Source organism: Orcinus orca, chromosome 6 (assembly GCF_937001465.1).
Source record: "Orcinus orca chromosome 6, mOrcOrc1.1, whole genome shotgun sequence".
NCBI classification, from domain to species: Eukaryota; Metazoa; Chordata; class Mammalia; order Artiodactyla; family Delphinidae; genus Orcinus; species Orcinus orca.
Window position 1 is genome coordinate 108,953,709 of NC_064564.1, and position 18,549 is coordinate 108,972,257.

Sequence of the window (18,549 nt, forward strand, 5' to 3'; positions counted from 1 at the left end):
AGCACACAGTACTTATTGAGTCCATAGCCTATGCCGGGTACTGTGCTTTACTTACATTACTTCATAATCCTCACAACCCTGCAAACAAAGTATAACAGGGCAGGAAAGAGACTCGGATGCACTTGACAAAGGTCATACTGTTAATAAATGGTGGAACCAGGACTCAAAATCAGGACTGTGCGACTCAAAGTCCAGTGTTCTCCCCACTCTACCAGGTTAGCTCATAACACTAGACTGGAAATTAGACCTGTCACCTGCTCTCTGCGTCCCTGAGCAAGTCGCAACTTCTCTCAGCCAGTTTTCTCATCTACAAGATAAAAGAGTAAGTCGAGCTGATCTCCGAAGTCCCCTCCATAACTGATATTCTTAGATTATAATTCATCACAACCTCAAGCCTACAGTTTAGAGTAAAAGGCCTTTTGTACGCTTTTCTGAACAACAGAAGCGAAACAAGTAATGGGGGAAGTAATGAGTAACATTAATAGACTAGGATATAGATTTTCATGCTTTAATACTAACAATCATCATAAAATATACTATAAACACTAAGCAGGCACTGTGTACCTCTTTCATTCCAAGCAACCAGAGCTTCCTTCTCTGACATAAGCTTGGGCATTCAGCCAGCAGACATCTCTGAAGGTGGTAAGAACCCGTTAGCATGCAACACACGAACACCTCAGTGAAGGATTGCTATGAGGAGCAAATGCCTCATCATTAGCTTGTATAGGGAGCACCATCTCTTCTATGAGGTAAATCATACAATAATCAATGGAGATATTGGCCAAGCATTTCTGAGGAAAGGAGGGTAAGCTGCAGGAAGCTGTGAAAACTGACACATGGCACTTCAACATAAAAAAAACCCCAAAAAAACCAAGAAGAAATGTATTGATTGCAGAACAGTATACATTACGAGGTTTTACTGTATTTGCATTGCACTGATATTTGTCTAGGCTAGCAAAATTTAGACTTCTTTCTACAAAAACTACAATTTGAACACAGTTTAATGTGTGCCAGACACTGTGCTGAGCCCTTTAGAGACATCACTCTCTAATCCTACTCTGCAAAGTTGTGAGGTATTATATTCATTTTAAAAGGTGAGAGAAGGTCTTACAGCTAGTAAGTGGCAGAGAAAGGATTTGAAATCTGACCAATCCCAAAGTCTGTACTCTTTATGACATGTTTTTCCTGGTTCCAGAGAGAAAAAAACTCATCCCTTGGTCAAAGGAGAAAAATGATGTGTAATATTTGAGCCAAGTTAAAAGGGCATTTTTAAAAGTTTAAATAAAAAGTTTTTAAAAGCTTGAAATCCATTTATGTAAGTACCTACTGTTTAGATATTAGCAAAAGTCACAAGGTCACTGTCAAAAATCTATACTTCTTTGGACATCTATCAATACACTTAAACTCAGGACATCTGAGATGGCTGCTGTGGCTACAGCTTATATTCTTTTTATGCTCACATAACCTAAAAAAAAAATCTCTTTTGTCCAAAGTAGCCAGGAAGCTATCTTTTACATCCTTTTTACCCGAAATCCAGCATATCGAAGCAAATTACTCCAGTGCCTATTACTCAGGAGAAGTCACATCATTCAAAACACAGTAAAAAGTGACAAGGTGGGCTTCCCTGGTGGCGCAGTGGTTGAGAGTCTGCCTGCCGATGCAGGGGACACAGGTTCGTGCCCCAGTCCAGGAAGATCCCACATGCCGCGGAGCAGCTGGGTCCGTGAGCCATGGCCGCTGAGCCTGCGCGTCCGGAGCCTGTACTCCACAACAGGAGAGGCCACAACAGTGAGAGGCCCGCATACCACAAAAAAAAAAAAAAAAAAAAAGTGACAAGGTTTATGAGGTGACTTGCCACTTCCAGGGGAATAACTGAAAATTGGCCTACTAAAGTTCTTTCAAACTTTAATAAAGATACAATTAGGGTTTTTTTCAACAGGGGCAAAAGTGTAATTACAAAATCCTTCAACACACACAATTTGAGTTATTCTTCTTTGGAAGTGAACGACCACTTTTTTAAAGTATCTTAAAATGGAAAGTCAATCAAGCTCCAATACTGTTATGACTAATCACTAATTACTCAAGCAAATCAACTTATAATTTTAAAATCAAGTAACAATTCACTAAAAATAAATGGAAAGGAAAAAAGGAAATATAGAATTTCTAAGAACACATCTCAGTAGCTACAATGCAATTTCTTCTAATTGTTTATAATAATGTCCATTAAAGAGTTCCAAAGGTTATTTCCTATTTTGCTTTCCCCCTATGGAATATGGATATCAATTGGTCAGGAGAAAGTGGTTATTACTGCAGACACTAACAAGACCAGCAAACTCAACTCCCCTTCCCTTATACGCTGTCCTGCTAAAACAGTCTTGGTCCCCTAGGACCAGGGAAGATGATCCCTTCCATTTGCTGCTTTTTGCAAACTTTTGGAACCAAATAGACATGGATTCAAATCCCAAGTCCACAACTTAACAGTTAAGTGATTTCAGAGTTACTGAACAAAGCCTTAGTTTTCTTATCTGAAATAGCGAAACCTTTCTGAAAGGCTAGTGTGAAGATTAGAGATAATATGCATAATGCTTGTCTGCTATTAGTACTGTTAATCATTATGTGCCTGACACTTTCTTTGTAATGCTGCTGTTGTTTGTTAAGTATAATAACATCTACTACTAAATAGCATTAAAGATGATTCTCTTTATTTCTCATTGGCAAATCAGAGATGGGTGACCTCTAATACAAACCTGCTATTGTTGACCTCGTCATAGTAAAGATTTTTATTTTAATTGTTTAAAGATTTTTATTTTAATCACTTAAAAATTTTTCAAATTGCTTAATGGGTCAGGAGTTTCACTTTGGAGTGATGGAAATGTTTTGAACTAGGTAGGGTGGTGGTTGCTCAACACTGTGAATGTACTAAATTTTAGCCACCAAATTGTTCACTTTAAAATGATTGATCTAAAACTGTTAATTTTCAGAAGGAACAAGGAAAAAAATATCCTAATTGTTCCTACTGAACGTCATTAGGTGCCAGCAATGTGACAAGTTAAACTAAGTTTATTCAAAGTTTTCTGGTCTACATTTCTAATGCAGCAGCCTGAGACGGTGGAAGGAGCCCAAGCCTGGAGGTCAAGAAATCCACTTCTCATCCCAACTCTGCCACCAGTGAGGTGTGTGATTTTGGACAAGTGCCTTAGCCACTCTGGATGTATCTTGAGTTCTACATCTGTCAAAGAACAAAGCAAGACTAAAAGAATCTCACAGGTTCCTCACAAGATTAAGATGTTACATGTTATAGTCCTGGCAAACAAATTATGTGAAATAAAATTGCCTAGATTAAAAAAAATTACAATATGTGCTACATCTGCAAAATTAACTACAACATATATAATACAAACTAAAAGCCACCACACCTCCATTGGACTGAAAAATGTAAGTTATCCTAAATAGGAAAACTTTCTCATTTCAGGGTAATTGGGTCCTGTTGACTCCTATTTACTGGAAAACAAGAACAGGCTCCATAAGGATATTGCCAAAATCATATTCACTGACATGATGATCTAAGCACAAAGGAAGAGAATTCAGAGATGACTAATGTGGTAAGCTCAAGATCATTCTAAACCAAGCTGGTGAACTGCAAGTTTTCAACTAACAAACTCAATGATGTCTTTTTATTCAACTATTTAAAAATCCATTAAGGGGACTTCCCTGGTGACGCAGTGGTTAAGAATCCTCCTGCCAATGCAGGGGACACGAGTTCGAGCCCTGGTCCAGGAAGATCCCACATGCTGTGGAGCAACTAAGCCCGTGCACCACAACTACTGAGCCTGCACTCTAGACACAACCCTCAAGACACAACTACTGAGCCCACGTGCCACAACTACTGAAGCCCAAATGTCTAGAGCCCGTGCTCCGCAACAAAGAGAAGCATCGCAATGAGAAGCCTGCGCACCACAAGGAAGAGTAGCCCCCACTCACCGCAACTAGAGAAAGCCCGTGTGCAGCAACGAAGACCCAACGCAGCCAAAAATAAACAGATAAATTTATTTAAAAAATAAAAATGCATTAAGTATAGAAATATAAACATCATGCATCATTAGCTAGCCTATAAATAAAAATTGTATACATTAATCAAAGTATTTTGCAAATAATTTTTTCCTATAAATAACCTTGGGGTCAAAAACTCCTCCTGCTACAAGGCTCTTTAAAAGGATATAAATCTAAAAGGACTTTATTCTGTTCTTGAATTTGCCTGGAATAGAAGCTAAATCCTCTGATATCTTCTGGTATTTTGTTAAGTCTAGGTTGTTAAAGAAATGTTTTGGCAACTAACACCTTAACTGCCATTAATTAGCATAGAGGGCTTGTCTTCCTCCAATACAACCCTAAGTCCTAAGGGAAAAAAGAGGGCTACGGCATGATCATGCAAACCTTTTAATTCAAAGTGATTTCAACAAAGTGATCGAGGTAACTAGTTCGAACTCCCATTCTGTTGTTTTCATAGGGGTAAGACAGACACTCCTTAGATATCCACAGCCAGTGAATCAGCAGTAAAGGGACACTCAAAGGATAACATTTAGGTTGTATCAAGCTGCTGAAGTGCTTTAAAGCAGCTTATCTAACAAACTTCGTGAAACAAGTGGAGCCACTTACAAATCAAAAGAAAAGTTTGGATGACTTATCAGAAGTTTCCCAAATCAATTATCTAGATTCAGACCTCAATAATAGATTCAGAATTGAATCTTACTTCTCTTTCTCCCAATTAGTTGTATCAAAATGAAGGCATAGGGGCTTCCCTGGTGGCGCAGTGGTTGGGAGTCCACCTGCAGATGCAGGGGACACAGGTTCGTGCCCCGGTCAGGGAGGATCCCACATGCCACGGAGCGGCTGGGCCCGTGAGCCATGGCCGCTGAGCCTGCCCGTCTGGAGCCTGTGTTCCGCAATGGGAGAGGCCACAACAGTGAGAGGCCCGCTTACGGCAAAAAAAATAAAAATAAAAATAAAAAATAAATGAAGGCATAAAGCCACAGATGCACATACTTTATAAAAAGATTCCTGACTTTCTTTCTATCAGAACAATAATCACCTGGTGTCACCACCACACTTGCAAACTCAATACCAAAACTAAACTAAACCTGTCCCTGATCCCACCTCTCCTGGCTTCCCAACTTCTCTTCAGGACACCCCAGCCGGCCTGTCAACTAAGCTTGAAACCTTGTAGACTTGGAGCTCAGTCCTCACATCCAGTTACCAAGTTTCGTCAGTACCAAGGCATTCTTTCTATACCCACTTTTTATACCCACTTGCACTACCTTTATCACTTTTTTCCTCAAACTGTTACAACAGCATCTTAATCAGTATGTGTTCTGGCCTCTTCTTCATAAAGGTAGCTCTAATGACATCCCTCCACTCTTGCTCAATCAAAACCTTTCACTGAAGCCTCACTGTCAACAGAAAAAAGTCTGAATTCCTCATTCTTACATTCAAGGCCTCTATCAGTGACTCCAATATTCCACTCCAAACTTACACTCTACCAATTTCCTTCATATTCCCTTATCTTTAATTAAGTGAACCACTTGTTCTTTTCCATAGAAATGTTGAGCATTCTTATTTTGCCTACACAGTTCCCTCCGTATGGAATTCTCTTCCGCATTATCTCATAATCTAATCCCACTTTTTCCTGTGACTCAGCACAGGTACCGCATACCACATCCTCTCAAGTCTCTCCCTTACTCCCCTTAGCAGAAATAATTCCTTGCTCTTCTAAATTTCTGGACCATTTTAAGTACTTACTTTAAAAAAAATCTTACAGATATCTCAAAATCATACCATCACCTCCCCTCATAGACCGTAAGCTCTTAAAGTTCAGGGTCTATGTTTTATCTTTGTATCCCCCAATGCAACTAGCATAGTACATAACAAGTACTCAAAATTATAACGAATAAATAATAAAACCTATTAGCAGTCTGAAGAAAGGATATTCAGAAGAATCAGAAATACATCAAAAAGACATCAAGGTGCACAGTATTCCATAGGAAAAACCAAAATTCCAACTAAACACTACAACTATAATATCCTTTACCAAAGTAATAGACTACAACTAATAAAAGAATAGTTCACTGAACAAATACTCAAGTGCCTTAGTGCCAGGCACTATTCTAGATGCTTTAGAATCTACAGAACACAAAACCAACATTAATCCTTGCCTTTATGGAGCTTAAACACTAGTGAAGGGGAAAAAGCAATAAACAAAATAAGCAAGGAAAATATACTGTAAGTTAAACGGTTTCAGTGGTATGCAGAAAAAGAGGCTGGGAAAAGGAGGCTAGGGAGGGCCAGAAACGGATGAACTGCCATTTTAACAGAGTGGGAAGGAAAGGCCTCACTGGAAAGGGGAGATACGCACAAAGACCTGAAAAGGATGGAGCCATGCATATATCTGAGAAATAGCATTCTAGGCAGGGCAAACAGCAAATGCAAAGGACCTGAGACAGGAATACGCCTGGCATGTTAAAGGAACAAGAAGAAGGCCACTGTGGTCAGAATGGAGTAAGCAAAAAAAAAAGAGGTCAGAGAGAAAAGAAGGGGGACTTCCGTGGCAGCACAATGGTTAAGAATCCGCCTGCCAATGCTGGGAACACAGGTTCGAGCCCTGGTCCAGGAAGATCCCACGTGCCTCAAAGCAACTAAGCCCGTGCACCACAACTACTGAGCCTGCACTCTAGAGCCTGCGAGCCACAACTACTGAAGACTGCGTGCCTAAAGTCCACGCTCCACAACAAGAGAAGCCACCACAATGAGAAGCCGTCACTCACCGCAACTAGAGAAAGCCCACGCACAGCAACAAAGACCCAATGCAGCCATAAATAAACAAACAAACAAACAAATAAAGAGGAAAGAAGGGATCCAATCACTTACAGCCTTGATAGGACTTGACCTTTTACTCTGAAAAAGATGGGGAATCACTAAGGGTTCTGACCAGAAGGAGACAAAAACCTGACTTACCTTTTTAAAAGGATCATTCTTGCTACAGTATTGCAAGCAGACTATAAGGGGGCGAAAGCAAAAAGAGCTACTGCAGTAATTCAGAGGAGCTGATGTAGACTCAACTCAGTAGACGTGATGAAAAGTGGTCAGAGTCTGGATATATTCTGAAGAAAGGACTGGCAAGATTGCCTGGTGGGTCAGATGTGTGTGAGAGGAAGAGAGTCAAGGATGACTCCAAGTTTTGGCCTGAGCAACTGGAAAGTCGGAGGAAATTGCTATTTACTAAGATGTGGAAGACGACAAGAGGGGCAGAGGAAATAGGGAGTCTGATTTAGGACAAGTTCAGTCTGAGATGTCAATGAAATATGTAAGTGGAGGTATCAAAATAGGCCGTAACCTGGAGTTTCAGATAAAAATTTTGGGAGTCATCAGCACATATATGGTATTTAAAGTCATGAGGTTGAATGAGATCACCAAGAGAATGAGAATAAAGAGCAGAGATCCCATGGGACAGTCCAATATTAAGAGGTAGGAGTAATGAGGAAGAACCAACAAAGGAGACTGAGAAGAAGCCAAGGAGGTAGAAAGAACACCAGCAGAGTGTGGTGTCCTAGAAAGCAGAGCATAAAGTATTTCAAGGAAGGAGGCATCTACTGCGCCAAATGCTGCTAAAAGATCAAGTAAAAATTAAACTTGGTAGTTTTGACAACGGCAGTTTCAGTACGGTGATGGAGTTAAAGTCTCACTGCAGTAGGTTCAGGAGAAGACAGGAAAACTGTAGATGAGTAGAAACAACTTTTTCAAGAAGTTGAGAAATTGGGTTGTAGCTAGGAGAGACAGTGTGGTCAAGAAAAGGTCATTTAAAAAAATAATAGATTAAATAATAGCATATATATGCTGACTGGAATGAGCCTGTAGACAGGAGAATAATGATGTTGCAGGAAAGAAGACGGACATGATTTCAACTGCTGACAGAATTTCACCAGAAGAGTCAAATAGCTCAATGATGAGAAATTTCACTAGGTTAGTGGGCAATAATTTCAGAGTACTGTTATTCTTTGGGATATTCAAGAAGGGAGGAGGGCAGCCCGTAATTCTAATTCACATGCCATAGGAGGCTGGGCCATTTACTGAGAAACTTCATGTTAGGCATTTTATGTGTTATTTCATTTAAGCTCAAAATAACTTCATGAGGTATTATCTTTATGTTACAGATAAGGAACCAGAAGCTCAGAGAGCTAGTAATTTGATTAACACACAAAGCTGGTGAGTGGTAGAGCTATGTTTCAAATTCAGCTCCTTCTAAGTATTAGATAAAGAATTATTGTTAATTTAGAGGGTTAAAATAGTTTTGTGGGGGGTTTTTTGAGGTTCTTATCTGTTAGAAATACACACTAAAGTATTTATGGATGAAAGCGTATGATGTCTAAGATCTGCTGTAGGGGCTTCCCTGGTGGCGCAGTGGTTGGGAGTCCGCCTGCCGATGCAGGGGACACAGGTTCGTGCCCCGGTCTGGGAGGATCCCACATGCCGCGGAGCGACTGGGCCCGTCAGCCATGGCCGCTGAGCCTGCGCGTCTGGAGCCTGTGCTCCGCGACGGGAGAGGCCACAACAGTGAGAGGCCCGCGTACTGCAGGGAAAAAAAAAAAAAAGATCTGCTGTAAATACTCCAGCAAAAACAACAAAAATTGTTAATGAGAGACCGATGAAACAAGAGCAACAAGATGCTGGTAATTGTTGAAGCTAGATGACGGGTATATGGACGTTCACCGTACTGTTCCCTTTTATGTACATCTGAAAATGCCATGATAAAAAAAAAAAAAAAAATCCAGGTCCTCTGAGTCAAATTGCTCATTACTTCAAAGCCTGTCCTTAATTTCTACTCAAACCTCCTTTCAAAGAAAGTTATGTGCTTCACAGCTTACAAACAATTTTCTTATCTTCTTTAATCCTCACTATAATTCTGTAAATTAGGGGTTTTATTCCAATTTTATACACGAGGAAAGAGATCTATGACTAGTAAACAGCAGGATCAGACCTCTGAGCCAAGTCTTTTTGTGTCAAAAACATTCTTCTACTACCCAATAGAGCAATCGATGTTGCACTAGGGTCACCTCTGGGCATACCTATAAGGAGAGTCTACCCAAGTGCTAGCCCTTTCCCTCAGATTCAGTGCTACTGCATAATCCTAGGACCCTGAGTTTCCTAAGAAAGACAAGCATTATGCCAGGTAGCCCTTAAAAAGCCTTGTACTCAGGTGCTTGACTAAAAGAGGCAGGAGGCAGGTTTCAAATTTCTGCAGCCATCAACCTTCCTTGCCAAATTTGGGGACTATCAGGAATTTGATATACAACTTCTGAAAGGGTGTTCTGAAAGCCTGCTTATCTCTGCTCCAGGGTCAACTCTTCTTGCCTCCATTTCTTCAAATGTAATACTCTGCTGTTCACCTACACAACTATCATAGGGACCAAAGTCCAGGTATGTGAACCCTGAGCTCTAAAAATAAACAACACTACTAAACAATACTGACCAATTTCAAAAGCCAATTTTGTGTAACTCCACAACACTTACCACAAAGCTGGCTTATCAGAAAGCATCACAGTTGATACTTATTTTTAAGATACCATCTTTTAAAAAGCCTCATCACTACTATTTTTGATATCTGTCCTCCCATGCTAAACTTGACGTTATAAGCGTATTTAGAGCTTACTTCAAAAACAACCGAAAGGGACTTCCCTGGTGGTCCAGTGGTTAAGAATCCACCTCCCAAAGCAGTGGATGCGGGTTCGAGCCCTGGTTGGTGAACTAAGATGCCACATGCCATGGGGCAACTAAGCTCACGTGTGGCAACTACTGAGCCTGAGTGCTGCAAACTACAGAGCCCACACGCTACTAGAGAGAAGCCCGTGCCACAAAGAGCCCGCGCGCCACAATGAAAGATCCCACATTCCCCAACAAAGATCCTGCATGCTGCAACAAAGATCCCACGTGTCACAACTAAGGCCCAATGCAGCCAAATAAGTAAATAAATACATTTTTAAAAACAAAAGCAACCGAAAATATGTATACCAAGGGCACTACATGTTTATTCTCTCCAGCTGCTAACCTACACTACCAAAATTGCAACACCTTTCCCCTCTAGTTCACTAACTTTGCTAACTAAAACTGAGCTGTCCAGAGTTAAGTCAAGAGCCACCCAGTATCCAGTAGTTCCATTAGGTTAAAATGTAGGTTGCCTAAGCTCTATAAAAGCCTAATCACTGCATGATTAGATGCAATGTTTGAGAAGTTTCAGACTTACTTGGAATTATAAACATCATAAGAATGAACTGCCTTGGGACTTCCCTGGTGGCAGAGTGGTTAAGAATCCACCTGCCAATGCAGGAGACACGGGTTCGAGCCCTGATCTGGGAAGATCCCACATGCCACGGAGCAACCAAGCCCTCGCGCCACAACTACTGAGCCTGCGCTCTAGAGCCCGAGAGCCACAACTGCTGAGCACATGTGACACAACTACTGAAGCCCGTGCACCTAGAGTCCATGCTCCACAACGAGAAGCCACTGCAATGAGAAGCCTGCACACTGCAATGAAGAGTAGCTACCGCTCGCCACAACTAGAGAAAGCCTGCGCGCAGCAACGAAGACCCAACCCAGCCAAAACTAAATAAACAAATAAATAAATTTTTAAAAAAAGAATGAACAGGCTTCCCAGGTGGCGCAGTGGTTGAGAGTCCGCCTGCTGATGCAGGGGACACGGGTTCGTGCCCCGGTCCGGGAGGATGCCGCATGCTGTGGAGCGGCTAGGCCCGTGAGCCATGGCCGCTGAGCCTGTGCGTCCGGAGCCTGTGCTCCGCAACGGGAGAGGCCACAACAGTAAGAGGCCCATGTACCGCAACAACAAAAAATAATAATAATGAACTGCCTTCATCTTACCTTTTAGAAACAAAACACTACCCAGCTGTCTTAAAATATACTGATTTTTAGTTAGGCTGACTAAACACAGGTAACCAAAATTACGGACTCCATTTTCACATTAAGGGTCAATCTATCTAGGGAAGGACGTGTTCTTTACTCAAAACAATATTATTGGGCTTCCCTGGTGGCGCAGTGGTTGAGAGTCCGCCTGCCGATGCAGGGGATACGGGTTCGTGCCCCGGTCCGGGAAGATCCCATGTGCCGCGGAGCGGCTGGGCCCGTGAGCCATGGCCGCTGAGCCTGCGCGTGTGGAGCCTGTGCTCCGCAACGGGAGAGGCCACAACAGTGAGAGGCCCGCGTACCAAAAAAAAAAAAAAAAAAAAAAAACAATATTATTGAGCCCTACTAAGAAATCTCAGGTCTGGCACAAAACATGCCTTTGAGCCTAAAGCCAGCACATGTTTGCTGACGTAAACTGACAAAACAGGTAAGCATCATAAAAAATAAAAATCTACACAGAGTCTTTAGGACAATTACTTTCTGCTTTAGGTCAATGGTATTAATATCGTTAAATTCAACTCATAAACAAAATGCTGATCTAACCAACTGGATATCATGAAAAGCCCTGGCACCTGGAAAACTGCAAAGAATAGGAAATTCTGCAGGTGCAGTAAGAAACTACACCTTATCCATGACCCAGAAATGCTTTAGAATTTGTCACACAACCTGCTGCAGAATTCTCACTTTTCAAATGGAAATGAACCATGAAGTCACACAACCCAAAGCTGTGATTTAATTATTGATATAATCAACTGCACCCTTTTGAGTTGTGCTAAAGTTAACTAAAGAAAGCAGATGTTCTACACAGTGTTAGTTATGTCATAAGTTAAGAGAATTTGAATATCAAATAACTAAAATTTAGGACTGCCTTCATTCACTCCACAACACACATATTGTTGAGACAGACACCATACTTCTCAAAAATGATACACTTAAAGGACCCTCAGGACAAGAAATAAAAGACATGAAGGTGAGAGACCAGGTCATTTGGTCACCTCACTATTTAATGCAAGACCTAAAAGTTAAAGATTTGCAGGTCTTTCAGGCTCAAACCATTTAAATATTCAGCTCACCATTAATCTGGTCTCATTACTTTATTCCTTTCTGTTTTAACTGACGTATAAATTTAACTTACATCTCTCAATAAACAGTTTTCTAAAATTAAACTGAATTATGAAGCCTCTCATAATTACCTGTCAGAAGAAAGTTTTTCTACAGCTGAACAAAATTTTTAAAACAACCAATTTTCCAATAAAAGGGTCTATGCAAAACAAATGAAAGCAGAAGAGCAGTAAGATGGGTAATGGTGTCCAAACATGTTATAAAAGAGAGTAAACTATTAAGAATAGATCAGCTAGCATAGAAAGACTATCAGAGCTGGGTATTACCAAGCTCAAGCAAATTAATGCCTAATAAAGCAACTTACTATTTACATTTTTGCAATGTCAATCAGGACCAGATCTGGAGGCTTTTTACAACTAATAAACCAAACACAACATTAAATAAACATTTAAAAATCATTCCTGGGACTTCTCTGGTGGTGCAGTGGTTAAGAATCTGCCTGCCAATGCAGGGGACATGGCTTCGAGCCCTGGTCCAGGAAGATCCCACATGCCGCGGAGCAACTAAGCCCATGCGCCACAACTACTGAGCCTGAGCTCCAGAGCCCACGAGCCGCAACTACTGAGCCCACGTGTCACAACTACTGAAGCCCACTCGCCTAGAGCCCGTGCTCCGCAACAGCAGAAGCCACCGCAATGAGAAGCCCACACACCGCAACGAAGAGTAGCCCCTGCTAGCCGCAACTAGAGAAAGCCTGCGCGCAGCAACGAAGACCCAATGCAGCCATAAATAAATAAATTTTTAAAATAAATAAATAAAAATAAAATGAAAATCACTGCCCCTCAAATAGAGCATAACCTGTCAATGGGCTTGGAAATGTGAAATGGATAGGTAATTATTTGCTAACTAAAACTTAAAAAAGGAAAAACTATGCAATAAATCTGAAAAAGGAGGCTCAATGCCACTAGAAGAAGCGATAGCCCCATTTTTCTGTTCAAGTCACTCAGAATTAATCAATTTTCTGCAAAAAACATAGGGAAATTATATTATTCCTGATTTAAAAATTGAATTCACTGAGTGAGAAAAGTACTCTGTGTCTGGAAATTCATGCTTAGAACTCAGAATGTCTCTCACAAGTTTCTGCTTGACTCAAGAATTCAAATCAGCACCAATACTCAGCTGCAGAAATGAGCCAGGAAAGATATGTAGACAGTAAAGAATGAACAAACTTCAATTTGCAGATATCTCTGATATTCACAGAAGTTTCATCTCTATCCAAGTTTCTCATTACAAATTAACCCACCTAACGCCAAACTCTGAAGTACTAATTATTATTTGACCATGCTAAAAGGAAAAAAAGAACCAAAGAAATAACATCTATTACCCCTATTTACATAGTCCTAATCTTCGTGAAAGGTTTAAACTTGTTTTATATAAACCATCTCAATTCTCATGGGAGATAGATAAAGAGTTAGGTTTCTGGAGGAGAAACAAGCACAAAGGGATTAAGTATCTTGTCCAGCAAGTCACCAGTGAAAATAAAACCAGACCCAATTATTTAGCCTACAAAGTCTAAACAACCTGCTTTCCTTGGTTCATAAACTTAGGATAATATTTTAAAGTGCCTACAAATTATCCCAAACCATAGAACTTCACGGAACAATACATATAATCAGAACACTATGCCAGAATTGAGCATTCTGAACAAGAAAGTACTGCTTGCGCCAAATCAATGAAATGAACCAACACAATGGACTTTAAAAATACAAGGAGGAAACAATAGTTATATGGGAGAGAATTTTCAAAGGTCACTCTATTCATCTTATATCTTACTGCTCAAATTACCTGCCAGGAAGCCAAAGGGGTCAAACATGATCCTTATAATTATATTCAACACATATATAAAAATCTCAAAATACCGCTAAGAGTTTCAATCAAAGCCATTTATATTTTAAAAACTTTGCCCTCCAAAAATAAAATCTTATAGCAATGTCTTTAGAGCGTTACTTTGCTGCCTTCATGATACGCTTCAGTATACACTTCAAATTTGAATTTTAAAAATGATTAGCTTCCAGTTTATTTTTTAAATATTTATATTTACAGATACAGATTACTTAAAATGTGGTGTTCTGCTCAGCTCTCATTATGTTTAGGCAAGATTCCCACTTCCACTCAAACTTATTATTTGAACTTACAATGGCTGCATTATTCAAACTTAGAATTTAGATACTTCCTAAATGGATAAAAGAAGAAAACTAATCAACCCAGAAAGCTTCCCAAGGTACCAAAGAGGACCTTTTATTTGAGATCATACTAGGTACCACATTATACAATACATGAAGCCCACAAAGCAATAATTGAAGTTATCTCTGCAACATGATGAAATCATTTTTTTTGCAAAATCTGACAAGACTGAATTTTCAACTGTCAAAAGGGAAATCGTTTTCCAAGATTGTAGAAAACCCTGCTTACCGAGGCAATCTCAAAGCAGTTTCCTTAATCCTTCCAAATCCCAAAGAATCTAACACAAGCCACAGAACACTGAATGAGACCTGCTGAAATGTCTGTGCTCAAACCCCTAAAGGTTATTCCATATGTCCACACAATCCATGAAGTCTTTCCTAAATAAAGCTAACACTGCACTCCTCAACTTAAATTAAAATACCAGAAAATCCAAAAGCCTCTAACTAAATTTTACATGAACTATTTGGGGATAAAAGCTGACAACAAAGGATCTGTTATCTGCACCTTGAAGAGCCATAGAGCTCCATTCCTGCCACTTTCAGAAGCTGAATGTACATTACCTCTGTCTGCCTCTAGCATGGGACTCAGATATTACATCACTCAAATGCCTGAAAACTGCCCTATTACCCAGAAAGCACCAGGGTACCTGAGACACTGCACCAAGGTATCCCTTCCTCCCTCTGATACATAGCCCTCAAACACGCTGGGCCCTGCTCTCTTGCAGTATCTTCACAAAGACATCTGCCCTTCACCTGCTGCAATTCTGTTTCTGTTCACTCTTGGTGTACTCCTCTTGACTCTGTATGCCTCTTCTATTTGCCCACTCATCTGGCCAATGCACTAGGACGATACTCCACCACACAACTCCTCCAAATTTGGGAGTGTGTACTCAGGTCTCCCTTATCCCTTCCCCATTCACTGGGTTCTGGAACTAAAATCAGGCTTCACGATCTCTCTGATCCTAGAAGCATGAACTTTCATATATGGTAAAGGGCTTAATGTTCTCCATTTTCCAGTACCATCATTCCAGGATCCACACACACAACCCCACACACTCTCCAGTTCCTGTGAAGGTCAGAATTTAATCCCCTCCTCTTTAGTTTCTTTTTTTTCCAACTTCTACACTCCGCTCTTCTGTATACTTACAGTGACCTAAAAAACTGTGGCCCTTTTAATCTCTCAAGACCCCAAGTTTTCCAATCTCTCTCCACACTTCAGGACCCGCTCTTTCCATACTCTTTTGAAGCAATCTGATTTCCTAATTCTCTCCAGCCTGAACACTCACTTCCTGCTCTAAACCTGGGCCTCCTACTTCCCCACCACTGCCCCAATCCAATACACAACCTACCCCTTTCTAGTAACAGACATGTCCACACACATCCCCACCTTACCCTTTCCTTACCCCACTACAGGCACTACGCATTCTTCTACATCCTCTACCCAAAGATATCCTGTCTTCCCCCTTTCCTTCCCTTTATTCCCTACCTACCTCCTTCCCTCTACCAGACAAAATCTAGCCCCCCAAACCCATGCTTCCCTCCCTGCACATATTGTATACTTGTCTTCAAACCTATCCCCTACGCATCCCCTCTACTGATTTCCCTCCCACACACTCCACCCCCCTTTCCTTGTCCCCAACTTCCCTCCACACGTGCTGCCCCAGAAACATTTCCTTCCATCTGCTCCCCCTCCCCACCTCACCTGCCACTCGAAGAACATCTCCCTCCCCCCACACCTCTGGCCCTCCACCTCACACACACTCCACTCCACCTGTCCCCTCCAAGGTCTCCCCAACCCCGAAGTCCCCTCTCTCGCTGCTCCCCCACCTTCATCCATACTTCCTTCAAGAACACCCTCCAGGGACTTCGCTGGTGGTCCAGGGGGTAAGACTCCACACTTGCAATGCAGGGGAACTAAGATCCCATATGCCATGTGGCATGGCCCCCCCCCCAAAAAAAAAGAACACCTTCCATTTCACTCACTTGTCCTGTTCTTCGCTAAATGCCCCGGCATCTCCTCTCCATCCCCATCACTCTCTCCCACTGTCCCCACTTCTCTGTCAAACCCCTCAAACTCAGACCCTGATCCAAACGCCCTCCCCCTTCTGCCCTCTACTCATCTCCCCTGAGCACGGCTACCAGAGAGATACCTGCCTTCTGCCCTCACATGCTTTCCCCTGGCAGGGCCCTTCTATCCAGCCTCAACACCCTCCTGCCTCCCTCCTGGCCAGACACTGCCCTCACACCTCTCACAGGTCTCTTGAAGCCTCTGGGCCTATCCTCCCGCACCTCCTGCCTGAACACCTCACCATCACTCCAGAGACCCCCCCCCCGACACCCTCCTTCCCCGCCAACCCTTTCCACGCTCACCCTGCCACACTGTCCCCGAGCCGGACACCTCCGCATTTCCCTTCACATTTGTCCGCGGTCTTCCTGATTATCTTGCCCCCAGTCCCTGTCCCTCGCACGCAGCCCCGGCCGGGACATCGCCTCTTCCATGACTCCCCTGAGTCCCCAGTCTTCTCCTTCCATTCCCATCACACTCGCCCCTGCCCTCCCCAAGCCTCCCTCACACCCTCCCGAACCCCCACGGGCTGCCCCCCATTCGCCCGACCGCCCTCCAGCCCTTCCGCGCTCGCCCCGGCCCCCATGGGTCCCCAGAACCTGCCTGAAGGCCCTCAGCCTCCACTGGGCCGGATCCCTCACCCTTCCTTCTCCCCCAAATCTGCCCACACCCTCCACCCGCCCCCGCGCAGTCTCTCCCCCAGCCCCTGCCCCCAACGTCCTCCAACACCTGCCCAGAACCCTTCGTCCTCTATCCCACCCAAAGCCCCCGGTGCCGGGTCCCCCCACACTGCCCACGCCCTCCCTTCGCTCGGGGCCGGGACGCTGTGCCCCCCAAAGGTGAGGAAGGCTGCCCGCTGCCCTTGCCCGAAGCGGCCGGGGTACCGCAACTGCGGCGGCGGCGGCCGCCACAATGCCGGAGCCACGGGGGCCGGGATTGCTCCCCGCTCTCCGCCCCGGCCGCCGCTGCCGCCACCGCCGCCGCTGCTAAGGACGCACAACAAACAATGCGGGGCCCGGGCCGGCACCGCCAACCGCCTCAACCGCCGCCTTAACCGCCGCCCGCCCGGGACGGCCAGCCGCGCAGGCGCCTGCCCCTCCGCCGCAGCCTACCCGCGCCGCCGCGCTCTGCCCGCTCCCGGTCCCCGCTCCCGCTCCGCCGCCGCCGCCACCTCGTCCGCCTGCGTCTCCGACTCCTCAGCCCAGCGGCGGCGGCTGCGGCGGTTGCTGCCCTGGTGGCGCTCGCGGCTCCGGTCTCCGTTTCGGCGGCGGCGGCGGCGGCGGCGAGCACGTGACGCATCCGAGGGCGCCCATTGGCCGGGCCGGGGGGCGGGCCCCGCGGCTGCTGGGAAACGGAAAGCCCGCCCCCTCGCTCGCCGCGCGCCCCCTCCACGCGCGCTCTGCCGCACCTGAGAGCGCCTGCCAGCGCCCGCCGCCGCCGTGCCGCGCCACCGCCTGCGCCAACTGCGCACCTGGGAGCGCGCAGGGAGCACACGCTGGTGGCGGCCCATGCACCTGCGAGCGGACGCTTACGTAAACTGCGTCCCCGCCTTCCTCCCAGCGCCTGGCCCCCTCCTGCTGCAGCACCTGAGCCCCGCTGCGCTAGCGGCGTAACTGCTGCGGAGCGGGGACGAGCTGCGCAGGGAGGCGAGCGAAATGCACGGAAACTTCGTAACTTCCGAATCTGGGAGCGGCTCCCGGCCGCCGCCGGGGCGAGCTGGCCTTTCCCGCCCAGCGCCCCAGTGCTCGGTATCCGCCAACTCAAGTAGTTACGCAAACGGAGTAGGTGCCATAATGCCTCTCCAGGTGGAGGAGGGGGAGCCCAGGGAGCTTTGACTAGTTAAAAGGTTGGAACCCAGCTTCCACACCTCCTACACCAACCAGCTGTGTGACCTTGACCAAATTACAGAACCACTCATCCTCAGTTTCCTGGTCCGGGAAGCTGGGACAATAATTCCGATTTAGGAGCTGTTGGAGGGATAGATAAAAGACAATAGGTGCGAATTCTCCTAGCACATTGCAGTTTAGTCAGCAACCTCCTCTCCTTCTCCCACTCTTCATGGACCTCCCTGGGACTGAGTTGGGGCCAGGACCTCTCTGACCTTAGAGTTAGGTCAGACTTTGGCTGAACCCCTGCCCAGCCTGTGCTGGGGAAGAAATGAAGGTTTGCTTTTTATTTTACGTTCACTATCCCGGCACCTTCTTGGTACCCAGC

The 18,549-nt window shown here is 44.3% G+C and overlaps 1 protein-coding gene across 9 annotated transcripts in view; it reads right to left on the reverse strand.

Annotated features, from left to right (window-relative positions):
- Positions 1-17,619, reverse strand: part of STRBP (spermatid perinuclear RNA binding protein) — a 139,569-nt gene extending 121,950 nt beyond the window's left edge. For 7 of the 9 annotated variants that reach the window (XR_004483011.2, XR_004483012.2, XR_007478093.1 and 4 more), the window contains exon 1: positions 17,448-17,606. The gene's annotated coding sequence lies outside the window, so the exon portion shown is untranslated. Of the gene's footprint in view, positions 1-16,640; positions 16,780-17,447 lie in introns of those variants that run through there. The other 2 variants (XM_033427234.2, XM_033427235.2) reach the window with 2 other exon arrangements.
- Positions 17,620-18,549: the final 930 nt, after the last annotated feature.